Source organism: Canis lupus, chromosome 13, assembly GCF_003254725.2.
Source record: "Canis lupus dingo isolate Sandy chromosome 13, ASM325472v2, whole genome shotgun sequence".
Classification (NCBI taxonomy): Eukaryota; Metazoa; Chordata; class Mammalia; order Carnivora; family Canidae; genus Canis; species Canis lupus.
In genome coordinates, this window is record NC_064255.1 from 1,715,420 (window position 1) to 1,737,873 (window position 22,454).

At 34.1% G+C, this 22,454-nt stretch overlaps 1 protein-coding gene across 13 annotated transcripts in view; it reads left to right on the forward strand.

The window, feature by feature from the left end:
- Positions 1 to 22,454, forward strand: part of VPS13B (vacuolar protein sorting 13 homolog B) — a 733,580-nt gene that overhangs the window by 476,265 nt on the left and 234,861 nt on the right. The window lies entirely within an intron of this gene.

The following is a 22,454-nucleotide window of genomic DNA, read 5'->3' on the forward strand; positions in this document are numbered from 1 at the left end:
GAAGTGAACATGCAATAGCACTATGGGAATATCTTCAGTAAATAACTTCTAAAGTATTCATTTTCCATGCTCAGTGAAGAACAGACACAATCATAAAAGTTGAATGCCTGCCTAGAATTTTAATTTTGATCCGGTGTTCATTGGACCCGGCATTGTAACCACAAAGCATGTCAGCATGAAACAAAGGACGCTGCTTATTAGATGCTTCTCAAGATATGTTTTCTTTGCTTTTTGTTTCCATACTTCTATAATCATATCTGTACTTAAAGTATATCTCCTATAAAAACTCAAGTGAAGAAACAGTTTATCTGTGAAAAGGAAATTGGTTTTATTTTAGTCAAGAGTTATACAGAAGACTAAGTTCTATTTATAGTTCTCAGTATTTGCTGAGAGCTACTTGATGCTAGGCAATGTGCCACGCATTTTCATGTAAGTTCATTCATTGTATCTCTCAGCATATTATCACAACCACCTTGTGAGGTTGATATGGACATTTTTAACATTTTATGTTTTAGGGTCTTGGGGCTCAGAGATGGTAAGTGACCTGCCTGAAGTCACTCATACATAACTTAAAAACAGTGGAACTGAAATTTTAATTTAAGTCTTTCAAGTCAGTGCTCTTTCCATTCTACCACAGTTTGTGGATTATAACTATTATATTAGTCTCTTAATCATCTTTATTTTTTAAAAATTATTTTAAAATGATAAAGCTTTTACCTTTTATATCTGAAGATACTAGACCATCTTTTACCACTCATGACCTCTATTTGCTCAGTATGTCTTTTTTCTTGTTTTTTTAATTGAGAGAAAGCAAGAGAGAGTGGGGGGAGGGGCTGAGGAAGATGGGGAGAGAGAGAATTTTAAGCAGACTCCACACCCAGCACAGAGCCCTACTCAGGGTTTGATCTCACAACCCTGAGATCATGACCTGAGCTGAAATCTAGAGTTGGATGCTTAACCAACTGAGCCATCCAGGTGCCCTTTGCTGTATCTTTTTTTAAAAAGGCTGTAGAGCTATGCAGTTTCTAAAATATCAATTTTTTCTAATACACATTATTGGATCCATAAGGATGTAATTATAAGACCTGAAAATAAATAAAGCAAAAAATATTTCCCTGTGGCATTTTTGATGAAGTCCTTAAAGCAAATTGGGTTGGAAACAATATTTTACATTCCTATATTGTTTGTGCCAAGTGTATAAATCTCTTACATCAGTGAAATCTAATTCATAGGTTTCTGATGTGTTTTAGGAATATATACAACTTACCGAATTTGTTAACTCTTTACCTACTTTTGGCAATTATAAATAAAGCTTCTATAAACATTCATTTGCAGACTTTTGTGTGGATGTAAGTTTTCAGTTCCTTTGGGTAAATGCAAAGGAGTGTAATTCCTGGATCATATGGTCAGAATATGTTTAGTTATGTAAGAAACCACCAAACTGTCTTCCAAAGTAGTTTGTACCATTTTGCGCTCCCACCAGCACTGAACGAGACAGTTCCTGTTGCTGCACGATCTTAGCATTTGGTGTTTTCAGTGGTCTAGATTTTGGGCATTTTATTAGGTGTGTAATGGTATCTCTTATTGTTTTAATATGCATCTCCCTGATCATATATGAAATGGAACATCTTTTCCTATGCATATGCTTATCTTCCATCTGCAAATCTTCTTTGGTGAGGTGTCTGTAAAAGTCTTTGGCTCATTTTTTAATTGGTTTGTTTTCTTACTGCTGAGTTTTAAGAGTTTCTTTGTATATTTTGTATAACAGTCCTTTATCAGATGTGACTTTTGCAAATATTTTCTCCTAGTTTATGGATTGTTTTCTATCCTTGAATACTTGATGCTATCTTTCACAGAACAGAAGTTTCTAATTTTAATTATTTCTTTCATGGATCATGTCTTTGGTGTTTTATCTAACAGGCATCACCATACCCAAGATCATCTAGGTTTTCTCTTATGTTCTCTTCTAAAAGTTTTATAGTGTGTGTTTTACATTTAAGTCTAATGTCCATTTTGAGTTCATTTTTCTGAAGGGGGTTTGGTCTGTATGTAAATTCATTATTTTGCATGGGAATGTCTAGTTATTCCAGCTCCATTTGTTGAAGAGATTGTCTTTGCTCCACGTATTCCCTTTGCTTCTTTGTCAAAGATCATTTGACTAAATTCATGAGGGTCTATTTCTGGGCTGTTTATTGTGTTCTATTGACCTATTTGTCCATTCTTTCACCAATACCACACTGTCTTGATTACTTTAATTTCATAGTAAGTCTAAAGGTAGGGTAGTGTTAGTCCACCAACTTTGTTCTTCTCTTCATTATTATATAAGCTGTTATGGCTCTTTTGCCTCTGTAAACCTTTAGAATCAGTTTGCCAATAGCCATTAAATAAATTACTGGATGTCTGTGTGTGTGTGTGTGTGTGTGTGTGTGTGTGTTGTGTGTGTGTTTTTAAGATTTTATTTATTTATTCATGAGACAGAGAGAGAGAAAGAGAGAGGCACAGACACAGGCAGAGGGAGAAGCAGGCTCCATTCCATGCAGGGAGCCTGACGTGGGACTCGATCCCGGGTCCCCAGGACCACACCTTGGACTGAAGGCGGTGCTAAACCGCTGAGCCACCCAAGCTGCCCAAATTACTGGAATTTTCATTGGGATACATTGAATCTATAGATCAAGCTGAGAGATGACATCTTGACAATATTGATTTTTCTTATCTGTGAACACGGAATATCTCTCCACTTACTTAGCTCCTTGATTCTGTTCGTCTGAGTTTTACAGTTTTTCTTATATAGATCTTGTATATATTTTGTTAGATTTATATCTAAGAATTTCATTTTTTGGTATGTTAATATAAATGCTATTGTGTTTTTAATTTCAAATTCTACTTGTTCATTGTTAATATATAGAAATGTAATATAATTGACTTTTGTGTTATCACTTATTCATTTGAAGGGTTTTTATGTTGATTTTTTCAGATTTTCTATTATAGACAGCCCTGCCATCTGTAAACAGGGACAGATCTTCTGTTCCAAACTGTAATAATTTTATTTCCTTTTCTTGCCTTATTGTACTAGCAAGGACTTCCTGTCTTGAAAAATAGTGATGAGAAAGGACATCCTTGCCTTCTGTCTGATCTTAGTGGGAAAATTTCAGGTTTCTCACTGCGAGTTTTTTGTAGATAATGTTTATCAACTTGAGGTCACTTCTGTCTATTCCTAGTTTACTGAGAGTTTTTATCATGAATGGGTTTAGATTTTGTCAAATGCTCTTTATATATCCATTCATATGATTTCTCATTTTAAGTGTGTTGATGTGATATGGATTACATTAATTGAGGGTTTCTTTAAGATTTTACATATTTATTTGAGGGTGAGAAAGAGAGAGCACAGTAGGGCAGAGTAGCAGAAGAAGAGAGAGAAGCAGCCTCCCCACTAAGCAGGGAGCCAGATATTGGGCTGATACTAAGACTCGGAGATCATGAACTGAGCCAAAGGCAGATGCTTAATGACTGAGCCACCCAGGTGCCCTAATTGAATTTTAAATGTTAAACAAGCCTTGCAATACTTGGGATAAATCCTACTTAGGGTAGTATATAATTCTTTCTTTCTTTCTTTCTTCTTTCTTTCTTTCTTTCTTTCTTTCTTCTTTCTTTCTTTCTTTCTTCTTTCTTTCTTTCTTCTTTCTTTTTCTCTTTCTTTTTCTTTCTTTTTTCTTTCTTTTTCTTTCTTTCTCTTTCTTTCTTTCTTTCCTTTCTTTTCTTCTTTTCTCTTTTTCTCTTTTTCTTTTTCTTTTTCTTTTTTTTTTTTTCTTTCCACAGAGAAAGAGAGAGGCAGAGACATAGGCAGAGGAGAAGCAGGCTCCTTGCAGGGAGCCCGATGTGGGACCCGATCCTGGGACTCCAGGATCATGCCCTGAGCCGAAGGCAGGCACTAAACCACTGAGCCACCCAAGGATCCCTATAAGATTCTTTTTACACATTGTTGGATTATATTTGCTAGTATTTTGTTGAAGATTTTTGTGTCTTTGTTCATGAGAGATACTGGTCTATAGTTTCCTTTTCTTATGTCTTTTTCTGGTTTGGCTATTAGGCAATGCTAACCCATAGATTGAGTTAGGAAATATTTCTTCTGCTTGTGTCCTCTGAAAGAGATTGTAGAGAAGTGGTATAATCTCTTCTTAAAGGTTGCTAGAAATCATCATTAAACCCATCTAGGCCTGATGCTTTCTTTTTTTCTTTTCTTTTTTTTTTTTTTGATGCTTTCTTTTTTGAAAGGTTATTAATTAATTGTTGCTTCAGTTTCTCTAATAGATATAGGCCTATTCAGATCCTCGGTTTCTTCTTGTGTGAGTTTTATCTGATTGTTTTTCAAGAAATTGGTCCATTTTCTTGAAATGGTTATCAGATGTGTGTGGGCATGGACTTGTTTATAATATTCCTTTATTATTCTTTTTATTTCCATAGGATCTATAGTGATGTCCCCTCTTTCATTACTGATATTAGTAATTTGATTCCTTCCTCCCCTTTTTTTTAGTTAGCCTAACTAGAGGCTTTTATTGATTTTTGCTCTAATTCTTATTATTTCTTTACTTCTTGCTTTGAATAGTGATAATATTTCCAGACAATCTTTGACAGGCTTAATTTAAAGATTAATTTTAAAAGTTATTCAAGAATGTGGTGGATGATTTTTGTTAGTAGGGGAAACATGTACTCTCTAAACAAAGGGGAACAAAGATGGACAAACCTTTGAAAATAGAAGTGAGAAACAGTGGAATAATCTAAGGATTATTGCTAAAACCAGTATATAATATTAATCTTGATTGTTTGGACAGCTAACACACAAACTAAAGAGTACATAGCTAAAAGAGAAGCAAGCACTTCAGGCAATAAAATGACCACATGATAGTTTAGGCAAATTGTCTTTCATGTTGATCAAAACTTTTCTAATGTTTTTGCTCTGAAAAATGTACTCTAGAAGAGGTGGGGCCACTGAATCAATCACTCTATTTTTGTATTCTTTGATTTTCATTTTTCCCCTTCGAGTGCTATGCCTTTCATGACTGCTGGCTCCCAGGATATTTCTTTTTTAAACTAACCGTTCTTGTTTCTCTATATATATTATGACAGTCCGAGAAAGAACATAAGAGAAATAAACATTTAATATTCAAAAAGCCAAAGTGCATCTCCTATTTACAAATTACATGTCCTTTCATACTCTGTTCTGTAATTCATCTCTATGACAACAATTGATTCTATGACAGTAGAATAACAGTCAGTAATGTTTTGGGGTTTCTTACATCCTAGTTCCCTGCCATTTACTTGAGGTCAGAGCCAACCTCCTAGACAATTTCAGAGTCAAATCCAAATGTGCAATTCTAACTTTTCTCTGGAAATAAAGCTCCACTACTCATCCTTGATTTCTGGTAGAGCTTTGGTGATTTACACAATTGATTTACCCTTTAAAAACTCTTTGCTTTCTTGCAAGACCATCTTAGTCTCATAAAGGCCCAATTGTATAAAAATGGTTATTAGTAATATAATCATAACTTTCATGCAATAAGAATTAACAAGAGAGAGAGTTCAGTAACACGAACCAGTAAATATCAGGAAAGTTTTGAAAGTGAATGTGAATAAACAGAAAACTAAAAAATTTTAATTTATCCAAGTCTATCTATGGAAGAATAATACAGGCCTTTTTTATATGATAAAAGAAAACTAAATCATAAGTTTTCCTAAAGCTGTTAGTATATAGGACATATAAGAAGTTGTTAAAAAACAAAACAAACAAGAAACCCTACCTTTATATCATTTTATTTCAGTTGCTATCACACAAAAAATACAGCATGTAGAAAATTCGCATCAACTTTTATGTTAGACTGCTTTAAACTGAGATGAAAGCTGAGTAGCCTATCTGAAATATGTGAAACCATAAGCAGTATAGATAAGATACTAAAAATAGCCTGTTAACTTGAAATGGTTTATTTTTTATAATGCAGTTTTATTTTTATCAAAGTAATACATGAACAACTGTTGCTAAACTAAACATATCAAAATAGTATGAGTTTCTTAATAACCCCACCTCAACCTTTTTAACTACTTTAACTCTTCTGGTATTTATCCCCATATTTCTGTATATAATGAAAGACTACCATCTCTTGATTTACTCATTCATGTTTTACCTATTCACTTGTTATTTTCTTTTAGATGAAGATTCCATCTCTTAAACTTCTTTCCACTCTTCCATCTTCTCAATATTCTAACAGCATATTTTTAAAGTCAATACAAATTATTTTTCTTATAAAGTCTATGTAAATATTGTTCATTGCTTAGCAAAGTAGTACATTATTGTCATAGTTCCTGTGATTGTTTTTCCTAAAGTTGATCATTGCCACATTCTTTATTTGCTCAGGTTTTTAAAAAAATCTCTGCCTCTTTTCTCCATCCGAACCCCAGCTCCCACCAGTGACTCTACTGAGTGCCAGCAATTTAATTTTTCATGCTTTGCAACTTACAAAAAAATGTCACCCCCTCACCCCATCAGAATGATTTTTCCTAAGTTCTTCCTTCCTTCTCCGTTCTGGACTAGTAGTTCTCTAAACCTACTGCCACTTAACACAAAAGAGTCAGATGAGAGAAGATTGTGATTTTGAGTTAATGTAAAGTTTAGAGAAACTATAGAGTATCAAGTAACTAATTTTTATATGAATATAAATTAGTAAAATTGCCAATATTTTTATCCCACTCTTCCAAAATACTAAGTATTTGAATTCATATATAGAAACATATTAGTACAGAAAATATTATAATAGGATATGATATATGGCTAACATAGTTTGCTTGTGTGCTTTTACAGTTTGCTATAAGACAATATAAAATGTTGGACTTTTTTGCTACGAACTGTGATTGACTAAATGCCCTATGGAATAGTGGTGGAAGTTGTTTTTTTGATGGTATTATTACTATTTGAGCGTGGAAATAATCTTTGGAGTCATTCTTCATTTAGGAATTAAAATTCTTGTTTTTTTAGTCAATGGTGAAAAACTCTTGCAAGGTATACTTGACCAACTTGAGGATTGCTAGGAATAATTAGAACTAGGAACTTAAGAGTAAAGAAAAGGAGAAGCGACTTTAAGTGGTGGTGTAGTGACAGGTTTTTTGGAGTAGAACATTAGGCAAGATGAGGGAAATAGAGGCAAAGTATACCCTGAGAACACAGGTGAGTGGAGTTGGGTTTTGAAAGTGAAAACTGAGACTGGTGTGGGAGAAGATGTTAGTGTTCTGTCTTGCTGTAGGCATGAGTGGGAAAGCCCATCTCAGAGGTCATATATTTCTGCATTAAAAAAGGAGATCGGAATTTTGAATGTTGTGCATGTGGTGACTTCCCATTGGTGTTGCTATGCTGAGTATTTGTTTCCCTTCAGAGGCACCTGGATCGACTACTTGTAACCAAGCAATAAACACAGGTACCAATAAAATATGGATTCAAGCAGAGCCTTAAATGGACAAGAAAGCCTTGGAGGAAATACTCTAAATTTCTTAAAATCTAGACCTGGAAAAGTTATTAAGTATTTTATTACCTATCCTCTCCAAGAGAAGGACTTCTTAGGTATATTGAACTATCACACCTGTCTCAATTTTACTTAGGCCTTGTAGATATTAAAAATATCCTCATTGTCTCCTGATAAACAAGCTTATGCTTAGAAATGCATCATTGCTTCAGGGTACATACTAAACATCAAGAAAAACCATAATGTTTTTAATTTTCTAACCATGCTTATGTTTATCTCATACATATTTCTTGACCAGAAATCCAATGAATGCATTGTTTTCCTAAGGCTCTCTTAAACTGTCTTTCCTGGTCATATTTAGGAGTATTCATTGAGGGCTTACCATATACCAAATATACTGGCTACAGACTGAAAAAAGGTATGAAAAATAAGTACACTGTGATCCCTGCCCTGTAGGATTTTATAATCTGGTTGGGAAACAAAACATAGATAAATGAATTTATAACTAAGAACTCAAAGCAGTCAATGAAAAGTATTAAATGTGCTCTATGGAAAATTAGTATTATAGGAGTGATTCAGAACAGGAGATTAGGCCAGGTGGTCAGAGATCTAGCTTCACAGAGAAGTTGGAATTGAATAGGCAGAAAAGAATGACCTATTTGTTTATTCAATAAATATTGAATCTTTTCTAAATATCAAACACTACAATGGATATTACGGTGACAGCGTTAAACAAAAGATATAAAGTTTCTGCTTTGGTGTTCTAGTGCTTATATATTTCATGAGGAAGATAAGCAATGATAAATAATTAGAGCTAGATCAAGATATATGGTTATATATATACACACATACACACTTAGCTCGTTGCATATGTCAGATACGTTCACTTTCCATCAGCCCAAAATTAGTCATGTGGTTGCATTTAGCTGCAAGAGAGGCTGAGAAATGTAATCCTTCTACCACATGACCATGTGCCATGCTTAAAATTATTTAACTATGAAAGAAGGGGATGATGAATATTGGGATATAACTGATAGCCTTGGCCACGGAGATTTCAGGGTTACCTGGTAGCCAGAGCTAGAATATTCCTCAGAAAGCAGTTTTCTCTTCAATACTTTGAACTTAATCTCCACTAAAGCCTAAAGTTATCATAAAATGGCAAAAACAATGTTGGCTTACTAATTGCTCAGTGCTGCTATAGTGACAAGTATTGTCTTTGCCCAGCTTCTCTAACGCTCTTTACCTGATGGTAGAACTTCCTTTCTTTTGGCTAAACAACATTCTCCTATGTGGTTTTGATAGGGATTCTCATTCCAGAGTAGATATGAGACACAGGCCTGGTCAATCATTGTACTCCATCCCCCTGTCAGTCATTAGCCCAGATATGGACACACTATTTAGACCAGGAGAGTGTTTTCTGTGAATACACTGAGAAGGATAAACTCTTTTTCCTATGGATTAAGTCCGGATGTTATCAAGTATATTGGAGCTTTGTTTGACCATGCTTCTCTATTCTCCTTCACCACTATCACATGAAGAAAACCTGTGTTTTTAAAAATGAAAGGAGTTGAATTCACAGAAACCAGGGAAGCTGAAAGATGGAGAGAAAAAGTCTTTGACATCATCTGACATCCTTTGACACAGTTTAGCCAATGAGATACAAAGAGAAGTGTCCAAGAGATTTCTGGGAAAGTCTTTAGCTTCTTACTTTTCACCTTCTTGGAATAACGACAATGGAAGTGACCAGCTACTTGTGACCATTAGGCAAAACATGGTGACAAACATGATGACAAAAACCACATACTAAGGATAGCAAAATAGATAGAAAATGATCCTGAGATGCATGTGACATCATGAAGCCACTACCACCAGCACTGGACTTTAAGATTTAATGTGAAGAAAATAAACATAAATTAATCCAGTAATATTTGTTTTTTTATTACATAAGGACAAACAAAAGCTTCACTGATACACTGTTTCAGTAATTCTAAGATAGAGATAATAAAGCCCAAAGTGCTGAGCACACAGTACAATTTGCTGAAAAATGTTAGCAATGAGTTGGCAAATGGATTCCTTAATTCCTAGGAATTCCTATTTCTGTTCATAGAGAAAAGATAGATGTATGCAATATACACATCAAAAGAACTGGAAAATATTGGTGATTCACTGAATGCTTAATGGAGACAGGTTGGGTACATACATATTGTGGAGGGCTCCGTATACTGGACTGAAATGTTTTAAGTAGGTAAGCAATAGAGAGGAGTTGAAGTTAGTTGAAGTATATAATAACTTAAACAGATGTGCTTCTAAGCTCAGATCCATTTTAGACTGAACCTCTCAGGTTTTCCTCACATATAGGTAGTTCAAACATACATAACCATAGCTACATCTTTCTGGATTCTACTATAATATAATGTATTCTAATACAGTATCAGTATCTATATTTCGGTTAGGATTTGAAACAGCTGTAACATATATTATATGGGTTATATATTGGACCCATTGTTTCCAGGAGCTACAGTTATTCTTAAAAAAGAAAACAATGCGCACACTTTAAAAACTGATAAAACAGAAGGATGAGAAGGCTAAGATTGCCCTGGGTTTGGCTGCAGTGATTACTCTGTTACTCCTGGCTAGCAAGTAATCATCTTATTAAGCCTACTTACAGAAATAGTATATAAAAGGAGTAACACATGCTCATTTTCAAATCAGTGTTTTAGAGTAAATAAAATTTTTTATGACAAAATAAAAACCATATTTTTAGGGGTAAAGAATAGAACCACATCACTGGGGATCTGAAGGTGGGGTTCTTTGATCCATACACTCCATATCCTGAAGAATAATGTAGACAATTATAACACTAATTGAGCATTTCTTCCTTTGCCCTCTCTCCTTCCTCCTCCACTTAACCACTTGGTTTTAGCCACTTCCTTAGATCTCCTTTCCTTTTAGTCTCTGGTAATGACTTACTTGGTAATCCATCCTGTGCATGCTTGGTACCTGCTCTGACACTCTCTTTGGTAGCTAAAAATTATGTTCTTCAAGGAAAATCTCATTTACAAAAAGAAATTTAATTTAGCCATCTGAAAATACACAGAACTTAGTGTGTCTTCGATATTTCTAAAGTAATAAATATTTCCACTAAAGTAAAGTTTCTATTTCTCCAGACTCTTTATTATTTATTGTACTTGGCTTGTCTACAACTATCTAAAGAATAAACAACTACATAAAGCACCATATCTGTCTATGAAGCATGATAAAATTACATTACAAAAAAATAGTGTTACGGTCAAGCTGATCAGAACAGGTAAAACCCCCTGAGCTATATCTTCATCCTCAATTAGAATGCTAGTCCTTCTCATCTATTCTTTTATGTTCATGTTTTTTCCTGTCTGTACTAAGTTCTAGGTCTTTTCTTTGACCTTGAATCTTATCTCTTTAATAACTGCTCATTTCTCAGATTTTAAAAAAATTTCCAGTGCTTTTTTTTAATGCCTTATTCCTCATGACCTACAAAAATACTTGAATATCAGTAGGAACAGTCTAGAAACACTGTAGTAAAATAGTTCGTAACTGATTCATTATTACCTTTCTGAACAAAAATATGATAAATGAGCTAGCTGTTCAAAATAACTGAAGGTCCATGGTTTTCTGGGTTTTCTATATGACAGTTCTAATAAGCAAACTTCTGGGATTTCAGTTACTATTACATAAAAGAACCAACTTTTTAAAAATATTAACATCAGAGCCATGGGAATGTATATAACTCTCATCTGAGATTTCATACATTTTTAAATTGCTTATTTCTAAAACTTTGGCTCTTCATCAAAGGTTTTCTGTAGCAAATGACTAAAAATCCTCTCACAGAGTATAGAGGTATATAAAATAAACACCAAAGCCCAAACCCAATAATCTTTCTTCTATATTTTTTAAGATTCCTAGACTTCAGCAAATGTGCTATGTCCCATCTTTCTTTCTACAAATTGGTCCATTCAGTAATACACATTTGGAAGACACAAAAGGATACTTAGGACATGGAATATTCTATATTTTGATTGTGGTGGTTACACAACTGTATGCATTAGTTAAAGACCATCCCCCCTATATGTTTCTAACGAGTAAATTTTATTATTTACAAATTACACTCTGGTAAACCTGGCTTTCTTTTTTTTAATTTTTATTTATTTATGATAGTCACAGAGAGAGAGAGAGAGAGAGGCAGAGACACAGGCAGAGGGAGAAGCAGGCTCCATGCACCGGGAGCCCGACACGGGATTCGATCCCGGGTCTCCAGGATCGCGCCTTGGGCCAAAGGCAGGTGCTAAACCGCTGCGCCACCCAGGGATCCCTAAACCTGGCTTTTAAAAAAAGTTTCGCCCATTTGGAAAACATAAAGTCCACTATTAACAGTGATTTCCATTAATGTCAGAATGTTACTGAGGTGGCTACCCAGAATCCATAGTACCAGCTAACACTTATTAGATACTGATTATGTGCCAGATGGTCTCAGTAGTTTATATAGCTTAACTCCTTTAGTCCTAACAATAACCCCCTGAATTGAGGCTTTGTCTCAGATTGTACAGATATGGAAACTGAGTCTCAAAGAAGTCACATCTCAGAATACTACTCAGACATAAAAAGAAAAAGAAAAGAAAGAAATCTTGCCATTTGCAATGACGTGGATGGAACTAGAAGATACTATGTTTAGTGAAATAGGTCAATCAGAGGAAAACAGTTATCATATGATCTCACTCATATGTGAAATTTAAGAAACAAAATAGAGGGTCATAGAAGAAAAGAGGAAAAAATAAAACGAGACAAAATCAGAAAGGGAGATAAACCATAAGAGACTCTTAATCATAGGAAACAAACCAAGGGTTGCTGGAGGGAGAGGAGGTGGGAGAGTGGGGTAACTGGATGATGGACATTAAGGAGGGCATGTGATGTAATGAGTACTTGGTATTATATAAGATGATGAATCACTGACCTCTACCTCTGAAACTAATAATACATTTTATGTTAATTAGTTGAATTTACATTAAAACAAAAGTCACATCATTTGCCCAAGGTTATATAGCTGAATAAGTATCCAAGCCCAGGTATTTGCCCCACTCCCTACTCTGAGAATGTATTGGTTAGAGGTGCTGTTAGAGGTCATTCAGTGTCTTAACTGATTTTTATGTGGGTGTTTTTAAAGAATTAAGCAAAGTCTAGTTTATAGACGACTTTAACTGTTCTTATATAAAATTTACATTTTATTGTATTGCATGGTAAGCTATTGAAGGATCTAAAGCAGCATGACATTATCAAGTTCACATTTGGAATAGTGATAGATGGATTAGATAGGGAGATCACTGGAAGCCATAGTAGTAATCCAGATGACGAGAGGCTGAATTGAGCACTGATTTAGGGAAGAAGAGGGAAAAAAAACAGGAATGGGCATTCTCTGCATTTGCTTGAAAAGGTGTATATAAGGAGGAAAGCCCTAGGAAGAAAGGTCATAAGTAATTCATTATTATCTTCCCTGAGTAAAAATAGAATAAATGAACTGATTAATCTCAGTACATGTGTTAATGGAAAGATGGTGCTCTAGGTCATTCTTTCTCCAGCTGTTCTCAGTTAGATAACAAAGGGCAATGACTCTTCAGCTACATGTTTGCTTATAGGTATCAGTTAGTCCTAAATTCAGAGGCCACAGATGGGGATTCTCTTGCACTTTATATTCTCTTGCACTTCTTGAATTCTTGACCAGCTCTGTATTTCATTGATGCCTCCAAAAAAAAAAGTTGCAGTGAACTATTGTCTCCTTTTAAAGACTCAAGAAATGGTTATTATTTAGTTGTTTATTGGTTTTATTTCTAAATACGGAAAAGACAAGGATGTTTAAATGTCAATGGTCAGGATTCGGTTGGAAGGGAGGTTGAAATATATTGAGATGAGAAGGAAAAAGCAACAGTGTACCATTCCTAAAATAATGAGAAAATAATTTCCTAAAAATAAAAGCAAGAGGGGTTGATGTTAGGAAGAAGTATACTTCTTCTAATAGAACAAAAGGAGAGAAAGAGAGCATGGTCTCAGATGTAAGTAGATATAAATAAATTCAACAGTTTAGTAGTAGGAAGTTGAAGCAGTGCCTATTTGATTATTCTTTACTCCAGAAATAAGATGTAAGATACCTATTAAGAAATGGTACGGGGCTTAGAGATGGAAGGCAGGAATCTGCTTATTTTATTTAATTTTTTTTTTACCTAGTAAATATAGATTGAAATCTATATAGATGCATACAAATATTGGTAAAATTTAAAGATTGCTAAAAATTAAGACCAGAGGAACAACAACACAGCGTAATTTCAGGCCACAAGGCCTGAATCTCAGATTTGACTGTTGACTTCCTGGCAGACAAAAGAAAATGAAGACTCAGATACTAATAAATTTATTTAAAGGTTTCTGATTTTTAGAATGTATACGTCATTTTAAGACACATTTCTTGGGACTCCTGGGTGGCTCAGCGGTTGAGCGTCTGCCTTTGGCTCAGGTCATGATCCAGGGGCCCAGGGATCAAGTCCCACATTGGGCTCCCTATGGGGAGCCTGCTTCTTCTTCTGTGTGTGTCTCTGCCTCTCTCTGTGTTTCTCATGAATAAGTAAATAAAATCTTTAAAACAAAATAAAATGCATTTCTTATTTTAGAATAGTTTTAGATTTACAGAGAAGTTGTAAAAATAGTATGGAGAGTTCTTAAATACCCTGCATCCATTTTCCCTGTTATTAACATCTTAAATTTGTATGTATGGTACATTTGTCACAACTAACGAACTAATGTTGATATAACTATTAACTAAAGTTTGTGCTTTGTTCAGATTTCCTCAGTTTTCTAAGAAAATTTTATGAACGTTTTCTGTTTGAGGATCCCATTAATGATACCATGTTACACTTATTGTTATATCTTCATAGGCTCCTCTAGACTATGACACTTTCTCATATTTTCCTTGCTTTTGATTACCTTAACAGTTTTGAGGAGTACTGGTCAGGTATATTTAGAATTTCATTTAATTCGAATTTGTCTGATCCTGGGGAAGGGGTAGTATCAACATAAATCACTTGGAATTGTTCTATACAAGAGTTTTCTATTCTTCATTTAGAATATAGGATATGTATTATAAATATAATAAATGTGCCTTTCCCATATAATAGTTGTATTAATTGATATTAATAGTATCAATTAATAGTATAAATAGTATACTATTTACAATAGTATAAATAGTATAAATTACAATTACAGTTAATCCCTTATATGCCAGCCATTTCCTTAGTCCCTCAGAGCTCTAGTATCTTCATCTACACAATGAGAGGTTAAGATTTGGACTGTGCTAGTTGGCTTTCACCTTCCTTTCACTGGTATGTTTGATGACCTGAGGGAAAGCCCAAGACTGACCTCCAGTGGTAATCTGTGCTGCTCCAAGAAATAAATACTTGTTTGTTGCCTTGAGATAAGTTGACACAACCAGGTAGTTAAGAAAAAGTAACCCTTACAGCAAGTCAGTTTCTAATTTATTTATTTATTGATAGTTAATGACAAATTTCAATTTCTCGATAATATGACTAGAGAAATTTCTTTCTAGAAATGACCAAAAATATCTTTTTTCTGTTCTGAAATTTGAACCATTTGGGGAGAAATGAAAACTCTCATCATTGTATACATAACTCTAATTCTGGATATAATCATTCCATAAATGTCTCTTATACTTAGATGATTTACTCCCAGTAATTTAGTAGATGTTGTTAGTACTCTTAAAATATTTTCTGAAAAAAAAAATATTTTCTGATGTTGAGGGGATCCCTGGGTGGCTCAGTGGTTTAGCACCTGCCTCTGGCCCAAGGCGTGATCCTGGAGTCCCCAGATCGAGTCCCACATCAGGCTCCCTGCATGGAGCCTGCTTCTACCTCTGCCTGTGTCTCTGTCTCTGTCTCTCTCTCTCTCTCTCTCTCTGTATCTCTCATGAATAAATAAAATCTTTAAAAATATATTTTTTTTTCTGATGTTGACTTCTCATTTTTCTCATTTTTTCCTGAGGTTTCTCTCCTCATGGGACCATACTCATATAAATTCTGAGGTATCTCCCCCCCCAATAGTATCAGAAGATATTTGAGAATCTTTGGAAGTGGGGTGTATCCCTATGGGGGAAATTCCTCTAATATTGTTAGCATTTTCCAGAAGTGGATATATGTTTTCTGGGATCTGAAATTGGTCCTTTTTAAAAATACAAACTATATATATAAAATAACCAAGGCTCAGGGTCTTGTAAAATGTCCTTGCAAGCCAAGAGGCCTTGAAGCTGAAATTTCATATTAAGTCTATGGTAAATCTCCCTCACACAGTCTTGAGTGAAAATTGACATTACCACTGTACCAGTTTTTTATTGCTGCCTGTGTAGAAGTCTCTTGCATTCCATGGCTCTTGCTCTCCTTCCATCTTCAGGGCAATGGCAGGTCAAGTCCTTTTTAGATGGGATCTTTGTGACCTTTTGTCTTGCATCTCTCTCTAACCATAGCAAACACGTTCTTAGCTTTTTAGGACTTGTGATTAGATCAGGCTCAAAGTCCCTTTTGCCACGTAAGCTAACATGTTCACAGGTTCTGGGAACTAATATGTGGACATCCTCAGGAGAATAGTTTTCTGCATAACATACTACATGAGGTTAGGATTTCTGTCTTCTTTTCACTTGATAGTAATGACCAGCAACTTAATCTTACTGACTCAAAAAGCCAGCAATGAGCTACCAAACTCAGACAAATCTAGGCATCTCCAGAGTCAGACAACACAACATAAAGCGTAAATGTATCTGTTGGGAGATGACATGATACAGAGAAAAGTGTTAGAAATTGTTTACTGTGTATCCAATTTGAATTTGAAAGTTAGTGTTTTGCTATTGTAGCAATTTGTCCCTGACTTAAAATAACAGTTTTTAGGAAATTATATTGTCCAAAAAAAATGATTGTCTTGATTTTTTAGAAATCTCTTTAATGTTTGCCTTAATGAAAGACTGGTAGATTCTTCTATCTGTTTCTGTATTCAATCTGTTATGTTATTTTGATTAAAATGTAGGAAGAAAAATCCAGCCTCACACAGATACGGAGTCAGACAGGGAGTATTTTAGTAACCTTTAGGATCATTGTGTATCTTCTTTATTGCTTTTTTTCTTTTTTTTTCTTTATTGTTATTACAATAAAACTTGAGATATGGTAGTCTCTCTTTTTACCTACTTTATTGACTTTCTATTTTTTAACAGTTTTTTTTTTTAGATATAATCCACATACCATACAATTAACCCATTGTAAGTGTGCAGTTCTATGGTTCTTAATATATTCAGAGTTGTGCTGCCATCACCACAATTTTAGAACATTTTAGTCACCCCCAAAATGAAACCCTGCATCCCTTAACCATGATCCAACTCTCTCACCCTCTCCAGCCCAGGCAACCACTAATCTACTTTCTTTCTCATGGATTTATCAATTTTGGACATTTCATATACATAGAATCATATTATATGTGATTTTTTATGACTAGCTCCTTTTATTTCACACAATGTCGGTATCAATGTTTTCTTTTTATTAGATGCTTCATTTCTTTTTATTGCTAGATAATATTTCATTGTATAGATGTATACCACATTTTTTAGTCCATTATTCAATCGACAGACCTTTGGTAAATTTCCTTTTTTGGCTATTAATATTGCTGCTATAAACATTCACAAGCATATCTTATATATATATATGTATTTTCATTTGTCTTGAGAATATACCTGTAAGTGGAATTGCTGGATCATATTGTAACTCTGTTTAATTGTGGCAGTTTCTTAAAAGATTAGCTACATATGAAATGTGAAACCATAACAATGGACTTGTAATTGATTTCTAGTGACTTCCATGCATGATTGGGTAACATTATTCATTTGGAAAAACTTGTTTAGTTAGTTATGCAGATCTTCCAAAAGTTAACACAGTTTATTACATGACCTCAAAATTCACATTTGTTGATATTACCAGTTATCTCATTAGAAATGTCTAAATACCAGGAAACTCAGGTTCATGCTAGCAGATACAAGTTTTCCATAATACTAATTTTTGCTTGATAGTTTAAATAGTCAGAATTTGATATTTCACAAATATTTTCGCTAAAGTGAATACAATAGATAGTATTTATTGGCAATGATAAAAAAAACTATAGTTTTGTCAATCAGTTTCAAATAAAAAGGTGTTTTCATAAATCAGCTAATAGAGCTTGCCGTTCAGTTGCACATCTGCTTTCCCTCAAGACAGCTGTCCTTTGGTATGTAGCAGCAGCACGTTATGCATACTTCCCATTTCATCCCAGTGAATACTAAAAACAAATCTATTCATTGGTTAGAACTTAATAAATAATTTTTGCTGTTTAATCAAGAACATTTTTACATGAAACTGTTATTCAGTTCATTTTGTACTATAATTGTATAGTGGAGAACTAGTTCATTTTGCTACTGCTGCCTCTGTTCTTGGTAAGGCACTCACCATTGCTTTTGTACTATGTCAACATAGCAGAAAAGATACTGTGTCTTAATGTTATTACAAAATTAGTTTTGACTTTATGGATTCTTTGATAGGGTTTCAGGAACCTCGAAGAGTCTGTAAACCACACTTTGAGAACTGCTGCTGAAACATTGAACTTTTTGTCTCTGTTTCTCATTCTCAAAAAAAAATTTCCAGAAATGTTAAGATTAATGAAAAGTCATATGTCATTTTGAGTAGAAACAAATTTTTGATATTTTGGAATATGCTATCTTTTTCTTTTTCTATCAAAACTACACTCAACAGTTCCCTAATCTAAACAATTCAGAAAGTAAATAATCTCCACTCTCATTTTAAAATGAGATAACATTGAAAATCACTTTTTATTTATTTGTCTAAGGTTGGCCAGTTAGCATGCTGTACATTTTAAGTTGAAACTCAGACATTCTCATTCATAACTCCAGTGCTTTAGCTTTTTTCTACTTTACTAGAAGATCTATGTAAAACATCATGAAGTATAGGCTTAAATGGCCTCATTTGTCTTATTGAATAATCTTCATATAATCATCTTTCAGGCTTTAAAGGTGATCATATTAATACTCCTAGAAGTGGACTGGGGAAAATAGGTGATGGTGGTCAAAGGGTACCAATTTTTAGTTATCAGATGAATAAGTTCTAGATATCTCATGTACAGTATGATGAACTATAGTTAACAATATTGTATACTTGAAAGTTGCTAGGAGAGTAGATCTTAAATGTTCTCACTATACACAAAAATAATGATGACTGTATGAGGTGATAGATTTCCTAACTAACCTTATTGTGGTAATCTTTTCACAATATATATTTGTATCAAATCATCATATTGTACACCTTAAACTTACACTGTTGTCTGTCAGTTATAGTTTAAGAAAGCTGGAAGAATATTCTTAGATTAGAAATTAGATACGAATCATGCTGATATCCTAACATTCTCAAGCTAAATTCCTCTAAGCAGTGTTCTATAGGAAATGAGTTGATTTAAAGCAGGTTAAAGAAATATGTAAGAATGAAATATAAGTGTGGATTTATTCCTGGGCTCTCTATTCTGTTCCATTGATCTATGTGTCTGTTTTTGTGCCAATACTATACTGTTTTGATTACTGTAGCTTTGTTATGTAGCTTGAAATATGGGATTGTAATATTTCCAGTTTTGTTCTTTTTTTTCAAGATTGCTTTGGCTATTTGGGGTCTTTTGTGGTTCCAAATTTTAGGTTTATTTATTCTAAATAAAATACTGATAGTATTTTGATAGATTCAATTTTACATTGAATCTCTAGGTTGCTTTGGGTAGTGTGAACATTTTAATAATATAACTTCTTCTGATCCATGAGCATGGTATATCTTTCCGTGTGTTTGTGTTGTATTCAGTTTCTTTCATCAGAGTACAGGTCTTTTAGCTCCTTGGTTAAGTTTATTCCTAGGTATTTTATTCTTTTGATGCAATTGCAATGGGATTGTTTTCTTAATTTCTTTTTCTGCTACTTTGTCATTAGTGTGTAGAAACACAATGGATTTCTTTATATTAATTTTGTGCCCTGCAACTTTACCAAATTCATTTATTAGGTCTAATAATATTTTTGGTGGAGTCTCTAGGGTTTTCTATATATAGTATCATGTCATCTGCAAATAATGACAGTTTTAATTCTAATAGTGTTGTATGGTGACAAATGGTAGTTACACTTGTGGCAATAGCATAATATAAAAAGTTGCTCAGTCACTAAGTCGTTCATCTGAAAGTAAATAACATTGTATGTCTACTATAGTTCAATAAAAACAATTTTTAATTTTAAAAAATGAGATATCATTACTTATAAAACTTCTTATTGCTGTAAATATACATGACTTTTGCAATAAGCTGAATTAATTAGTTATATAAAAATTTATAATTTTTATTTTATTTTTATTATTTTTGTCAGTGCTTTTTTTGTGATGTAGTTTTTGGCAGAAATGATACTATTGGAAAGACTTTCAAAGTACAGATTTATGTGTCCTAAAATTCACATGTTATCAGCAGTGGTGATGATGATGATGATGATGATGAGAGCAATTAGGTAGTATGCATTATCTCATTTAGTTCTCAGATAGCTATGTTGGTTAGATACAGATAGTACTAAGTATAAATAAACAAAAAACTCCACAGCTTTGGGTTTGGTAATTGCTGGCATAGATTTACTTGTCACAGGGTGAATTCACTACCTTAAAACAGCTTTTTCACTCTAAGTGGACTTTTAAGGAGTACTCTTTTTAAGAGCAGGAATTATTTTGTGGTAGATGTTTTGCCTTTTATTTTTTAAATCTGTTCTTTAGCATAATCTGACTTTAGTTTCTATTTTAACACTAGTAAAATGAACTGGAAAGTTTCTATAAACTAAAAAAAATTTTTTTCTAGAAATAATGTTCTCATAGAATGGATATGATTTAATTTTTCCAAAAAACAAATATGGATGGAGAAGAAATAACATGTGATGTGTAAGAATTGTAGAAGTCTATATCTGAAGACTCAAAATGGTAAAGATAGTGATAATGATGACAGTCATTTTTGTATATTATTAGCTAAGTATGATAAGTACTGTATGAGCATTATCTCAGTTAATTTTCCCAAGACTATATAATTGGTGAGTGATGAAGCCAGGATTCCAACCCAAATTATATGTCTAAAGTACTTGCTACCTTTGCCACTGGGCTAACAATCTGAATTCCTGATGCTGACTTTAGGGCCTGTTTCTTAACTTCTTCAATCTTCAATTTCCTCATCTATAAAATGGGAATAAGAGTAGGAGTTCTTAGCTTTTCATAAGTTTTTGAGGGTCACAAAATGTTTTGAGTCTTTGGGGAGCTTTGAGGATAAATGAGAAAGCAAAGTGCTCAGCAAAATTCTTTGCACACAGAAGTGGTCTGTAAATGATAATGCCTATAATGGTAAGAAACTTTATTTCATTATTATTATTGCTATAGACATTGTCATTCACTGAGCACTTTTGTGTGTAAAAAATTTTGCTGAGCACTTTGCTTTCTCCATGAAGTCTCTTACTGCCACATGATCCCTTACCACTGTGCCATATTATTAAATATCCTCTTGACTCCTTCTGTCTCATTTTAGCCAGTCCAATATGCAAAGCAGCCAGGAATAATTATCCGAAAGTTTATCTAGGGTCATAGCACTCCTTTCTTCAAAAACCTTCAGTTCTTTCCCTTTGCCTGTTGAATTAAGTAAGACCTCAGTCTAAAACTAAAGGCTCTAACTTATCTCTCCTGTTTTATCGTTCCTACACAGAAATCTGCGTAGTTTTCATCTGGGTGGGGATACAGTTGTTTGGAAAGACTTTAGGTTGTCAAGGTTACTGAGGATCCACAGTCTGCATTTGTTGTACTTCCTGCTCCCTGAACATATGCATGATTTTCCTGTCATCTTTCCTTTGTCCTGCTATTTGAATTTTTCTACCATTCCCCTGAACCCGTGGCTTTTGCCATCTTATCTAGACTTCAAGGCCAAGCTTAAATATGACTTATACTCCCAGATTCCTCCAGTTTCTACTTGAACCACTCTTAGACTTTTTTAATGTTTACTTCTTAAATCTTTACTCTTTATACCTGTTGGTAATTATTTTTAGTGAAGAAGGCATTCACTCCCCTGCTATCTTTTTTGAAGGAAGACTCAGAGTCTGATTCATCTTTGAATGTCCCAAAATGTACAGCACTGTGTGTTACACCTTGCCTTTATTTCTGAAGGATAGAGACCGAATCTTAAATTTTTTGGTAATAGACATGACCTCATTTAGCTCATCAGCATTGCTGGTGCCTCACATAGTGCCAGGCCAATAAGAGGTGATAAATTCATGTTTTCTAAATCAATGTTTTCATCTTAATAGACTGGAAGTTGTCTTTTTTTTTTTTTAAAGATTTTATTTATTTATTCATGAGAGACACAGAGTGAGAGAGAGAGGCAGAGACACAGGCTTCATGCAGGGATTTTATTTATTTATTCATGAGAGACACAGAGTGAGAGAGAGAGGCAGAGACACAGGCTTCATGCAGGGAGCCCGACGCGGGACTCGATCCCAGGTCTCCAGGATCAAGCCCTAGGTTGAAGGTGGCGCTAAAATGCTGAGCCACCCAGATGTCCTTTGACTGGAAGTTTTTTGAGACACATACAGCAGTATTTATTTTTTGTTTACTTGTTTACATTCTTATTCACCTAGCCACTCACTCATCACCTGCTTCATTCAATAGGACTGAAAATGCTATTAGAAGCAGCATCCTTACTTCACTCTACATACCAAGCAGTAGACAGCATAATTCTTTTTATGTACCAAGTACTTAATATGTCTTATTAATATGGACTGGTTGGTAGCCTGGAGCATAA